This window comes from Castor canadensis, chromosome 3 (genome assembly GCF_047511655.1).
Source record: "Castor canadensis chromosome 3, mCasCan1.hap1v2, whole genome shotgun sequence".
NCBI classification, from domain to species: domain Eukaryota; kingdom Metazoa; phylum Chordata; class Mammalia; order Rodentia; family Castoridae; genus Castor; species Castor canadensis.
In genome coordinates, this window is record NC_133388.1 from 117,516,985 (window position 1) to 117,522,924 (window position 5,940).

At 39.4% G+C, this 5,940-nt stretch overlaps 1 pseudogene; it reads left to right on the forward strand.

Moving 5' to 3' along the window:
* Window positions 1-4,539: 4,539 nt before the first annotated feature.
* Window positions 4,540-5,940, forward strand: LOC109680638 (elongation factor 1-alpha 1 pseudogene; annotated as a pseudogene).

Sequence of the window (5,940 nt, forward strand, 5' to 3'; positions counted from 1 at the left end):
CAAAAACACTTGTTCCTTCCTATTATTGCTTATACTCTCTTCAACAAAATTAGAGATATGGGCAAAATAGTTTCTGCCTGGTAGCGAGGGGGTGGGGGGAGAGGAAGGGTGTGGGGGGGAGGGGAGGGTGGGGGGGGTAAGTGATGGGGGTGCAGGGGGAAGGGGATGGAGGTTGCAGGGAGAAGAGGAGAGAAATGACCCAAACATTGTATGCACATATGAATAAAAGAAAAGAAAAAAGAAAAAAAAGAAATGCCAACATGGAGTCCTAGGTTTCTCATTAAAAGTCATGAAGAATTAGTAGCCATCTCAATCCAATTTGATAGAAGGCCTCCATACACTAAGCATTCAGTTGGTATAGAGAAATATCTATAGATACGCTAAATGCCTCACAGCTAAAATTAACCTTGAAAGTTGTTTGTCAACTGGACAATAGCAATCAGATGGAAATATTATTTTTCTTGTTTTATGAAGGTTGTTCTCTATATTGTGTGTGCATATGCACACACATGAGCTTATGTATGTACATACCCACATTTATACATGACACATTTAAAAAAGTAATGTAAAGTAATATGCAAACTCAATATTCAGTGCAAAGTAAATAGACAAGAGTCCAAGCTTGCTTTGTGTGTGTGTCTTAAAAGTGCTGTCCAAGTGATACAAGTTCAGGTCATTTGAGGCTTTCCCAAATCCTTTGTTGATCTTCAGAATTTCTTTCCATGTCACCCGGTGTGTTCCTTGGCTCCTCACTGGATTTCTGGGGCACAATGACTCCAGAGAGGGATTATTGTGAGTGTCTGCTTCTGGCTCCCAGGATCTCCCATAGTCCCTGAGCCATGAGGCCGCCACCAATGCTGTGGCCTGCTGCCTCTCCCAATGCCCCTGCTCATGGGAGTTAAAGGGTAGGGGCAGCAACCCATGCCTCTTCTCTTGCCTCCACCTGTGCACTCTGCAGCCCTGGGACCTACCTGGATTTGTGCCAACTCTCACTCTGTGCTAGGAAAGCCATTTTATGATCCTTGTCAGCTGGTGTGAAGAATATGCAGTTTGTGACCCTACAGTGGGGCTGCATTTTGAGTGTGTGCATGTGTGTGTGTGTACACAGAGATTATAGGTCTATATGTATGCTATATAATAATAAATATGTGCATGATAAGTCAATTATAGTCTCTCTTTGTGGGAATAATAGGAAAAAAAAGCTTTTTTTCCTATTGAGCTTCTCCCCTGCTCATCCCCCACTTTACCTTGTACTTTTCACTTAACAATCTCCTATTTGTCCTCAAGGAAAGTTAGTCTAATCTACATTGTAAGCATTTTGATTTTTATAAAGCTGACTTTAAGCCTCCTGGGCTTCCTCTTCTGGAAAGTTTTAATGAACACAAGTTGCTCTTGCATTTGGTCATGTAATCTAAAATCCTCACCTTCCAGTAGCTCATTGCCATTACTCTGAGAACAAATAATTACAGGTTCCTTGATGTTTTGTTCAATTTATTAAATGTCATATAATTTGCCTTTGGGGAATATACTTAAGCATAGTACTCATATTTCTTATTTCTAACGCACAGCTTCAAACAATCTATTTGATAACAGATTATCAAAGTGAGTATTTTTATATTTCTTTTTTTAGTGCTCAAAAAAACTAGACTTGAGAATTATTAAATAATATGTTCAAAATCATAAAACCAGTAAGGGGAGATGATTGCAAATCCAAATTTTATGTCTCCCAAAACTGATATTTCATCTTTTCCAGAATATTATCAGTGATGTTTGCATATATTTGATATGATAATACTTAGGAGTCAGCAATAATATTCATTACAAAGTTAATTTTTACAGTGAACTCTTTATTATGATAATTTATTCATATTAAAGAAAAAATTTGTTTACTGTCCTGATAAAGTATCTATAATTATTGACTACTTCCATTGTTAATAAATTTTTTGCATCATTGTTTGCCTGCACTCCTGTCTTTTTAGTTGTCTGATATTTATGGTCCAGAAGTAACTGAAAGGATGGGCTTTAGATTAACTTCTTAGAAACTTTCACACTTATATATTGCATTCTTAGAAGGGATATAATTAGTGTGCTCATAATGTTTTGAAGAAAGACTAAATTGCCTTGGAATGATTGTTTTTATTACAAAGAGGAGAAATTTTTTGCACATGCAGAATAGAGAGGTAAGCAAGGAGGTTTGGGGTGAAGGGTGTAGTGAAACCTGCACACATTCTCTCTGTGTGCATCCCAATCACTATTACTCTATAATAACCCACTGCAGAACATGGTGGCATAACATAGCCACTATGTTATACTCCTTGATTTTGTAAGTGAGGAATTTGGAGATGGCAAGGATGGCATGTTTCTCTTTGCATCTCTGGGTTTTCACCTGGAAAGACTCAAGAGCTATGTGTGACAGAGCAGGAGCTAACATCATAGGGAGATGCCCTTCACTCACCTAACTGTCAGTTGATACCGCCTGGTGGCTTGAACCCTGTCTGAGCCATTCCATGTGGTCTCTCTGATAGGGCATTTTTAGGCTTCCTTACAAGAGCAAGCCTCCCAAGAAAGGCAGACGTTCCATTCTCTATGGATTGAGGGAGGACACTGGTCTAGCCAAGGTCAAGGGAAGGACATAGAGCCAGCACTAGACGAGAAGAGAACCAAGGACATGTGTGTGTAGATCACTTAGAGGGAAAAATAGTCTACCATTTTGGAACATACAGTCTGCCACAATGAGTCAGATCTTAAGAATATATTTTTATTTTTTATTAGCCATGTGTTTTCCTAATGGCAGAAGGAAATGTAAAACCAATCAGTGATCTGGAGCAATTTGCCAGTTAACTTATGCCTATCATATGGGCCTTTCCCTGGAAGCCAATGAAAGTTGATTGTATAACCATTTTTTCACAATTGAATCTTGTCTCCTTTGTGTTTCTACGATCCAGAAAGTGTAATGTAAGACTTTACCCATTGACTGTCAATAATTATCATCATGATAATAGTGAACAAAGCCTGCTGAAGAAGACTTGACTATAACACAAGTCTGAGTTTCAAGTCACAAAAGCATAACACCACCTAAAACTTAACCAAAACAACTCATGGTCACTTTGAACCCATTGTTTTGCATCTGTGACAAGGCAAGTATAGCTGCAGGGAAGCAAAAAGAGAAAAAGGAACCAGGATCCCAACATTTCCTTCAAGGGCCCTCCCCAATAACCTAATTTCCTCCCAGTAGCCTCCTCCTTCTAAAGGTTCTACCACCTTCCAAGTGTGCCATAAGCTGGTAACTAAACCTTTAGGATAAGGGCCTTTGGAAGACATTTAAAATCCAAACCATAACAACAATGATTTCAAAATATGACCTAAAGACTAACATCTATTTTTACAATTGATATGGCAATGCTCCTTCAGAAGGTCAATTTGTTAGAGTGTGTTCATAGAGTAGAATTCCACAACAGAAACAGACTGTAGAAAAATGCCTTGTAGTTTACAAAAAAATAGTCATCACTCAAAGAAATCTAGTTAGTATTTGTTTCTGTTCTTATTTTATCTCACAGAGTACAAACACTCTTGGTTTTCATTCTAACTGAAGTGTGCCCCAGCTGGCATAGGTCATGGTCTTGTGTGTGGTTACAAGGATGCTGGCAGAGTTCTCCTCTCTGTGTGAGAAGTGAAGACATTTTGTTTTGTGTCTTTTCTCCTCACTGTCCCTGCACCATAAGGACTTTTCCATGCCAACAGTTTAATTGGGTCTATGCCCCTCAAAATGGAACCTAACTCAGAATGGATGATTACAGGGTAAACTTGGGAGCACATAGTGACCATGTGACAAAGTCCCATGTGTTCAAGAGCCCATTTTTATGGAAGGCATAGGAAAAGCATTAATTTAGTAACCCAGGCAAATAATTGTTGTTCAATGTGTTTTTTGTTAGCACTGCCATTTTATTTTTAGAGTTTTTATTCATCACAATTGCAAATATGCATTTATTTCTAACAGATGTCATTGTGTATTATTTATAAAATATCGTCCATGTTAAAACTCTTCAAAATTATTACTCTGTGGCTTATGTGTTAAATTTTACTTACTAATGTTAAAAGTATTGCATTTGCTCTTATTAATACAGAATGTGTAAATTTGGATATTAATTGCAATTTAGAATTAATACTTGGAATATAAATATTTTTAGGGTGGGTTTTATCTCCACAACACATGAATCTGGAGCCCAGTTTCCAGAACAGAAAGGAAGCAGCATAGTTTGTCAGAACACCACGTGCCTCCGTTCTACAGCAGCCAAGAATGCTGGAAACTCATGCCACTCTCAGCTCACTCTCCACTTCTGCCTCCACCGGCAGTCACTTTTCACATGCACATTCCTTTCAAAGCTGCTGTCCCATTTTTATATCCCCACCAGATTCTTCTTCCTGTAGAGTCACTGGGGAGAGCATAAATTTGTTTTTGTTTTGCAATTTTTTCTGCAATGGGTTTGTTGTCAGAACACAGGAAAATATCATGAAAAATACCACCAAATCAAAGTCCAAATGGGAAAGGAAAAGATTCACATCAACATCGTCCTCACTGGACACACAGATTTGAGCAAGTCTACCACTACTGGTCACTTGATCTACAAATGTGGGTAGATTGATTAAAAAAAAAAAACATTGAAAAGGAGGCTGCTGAAATGAGACAGTGCTCCTTCAGGTACACCTACATCTTGGAGAAACAAGTCTGGGTGTGAGTGTGGTGGCACCATTGACATGCCCCTGTGGAGATTTGAGACAGCAAGTATTAGGTGATGACCATTGATGACCTATGATGCAGTGACTTCACAACTCTGATTTCAGGCACATCTCAGGCTGCCTGTGCTGTCCTGATTGTTGTTTCTGGTGTTTGTGAACTTGAAGCTGGTATCATCAAGAATGAGTGGACCCAGGAGCATACCTTTCTGGTTTACAAACTGGGTGTGAAACACTTTGTTATTGGTCTTAACAAAATGGATTCCACTGAGCAACCTTACAGCTAAAAGAAATAGGAGGAAATTGTTTAGGAAGTCAGGACCTACATTCAGAAAACTGGCTACAACCCTGACTTGTGTATGATTTGTGTCAGTTTCTGGTTTGAATGCTGACAACATGCTGAAGTCAAGTGCTTATATACCATGGTTCAAGGGATGGAAAATCAGCCATAAAGATGGCAGTGCCAGTGGATCCACATGCTTAAAACTTTGGATATCATCCTACCACCAACTTGTCCAGCTGACATGCCTTTGCATCTGCCCCTCCAAGATGTCTATAAAATTCATGGTATTAGTGCCGTCTTGGGCTGAGTGGAAACTGGTATTCTTAATCCCAGCATGGTGGACACCATTGCTTCAGTCAACCTCACAATGGAAGTAAAGTCTGTAGACATGCACCATGGTCTTTTTGTTTCTCAGTTGTTATTAGCTGTACAGATTATGTGAACTTGGAGTTGCCAGAGGCACACACAGAAAGAGTAAAGGAATTCATGGGGACAATGTGGACTTCATGTCAAGAACACATTTGTCAAATATGTTCATCAGGCCAATGTTGCCAGTGACGGCAAGAGTGACCCGCCAATGGAAGCAGCAGGCATCATTATTCACGTGCTTATCCAGAACCACCCAAGCCAAATCATTGCTGGCCCTGCCCCTATACTGGATTGTTGTTCAGATTACATTGCTTGCAAGTTTGCTGAGCTGAAAGATAAGATTGATTGCTTTTCTGGTAAGAAGCTGGAAGATGGACCTAAGTTTCTAAAAATCTGGTGGTGCTGCCACTGTTGATATGGCCAGGTAAGTCCATGTGTTGTAAGAGCTTCTCACTGGTTATCCTCCTCTGGGTCATTTTGCTGTTTGTGATAGGAGACAGACAGTTGCTGTGGGCATTATTAAAGCAGGGTTAAGAAGACTGCTTTACTACTAA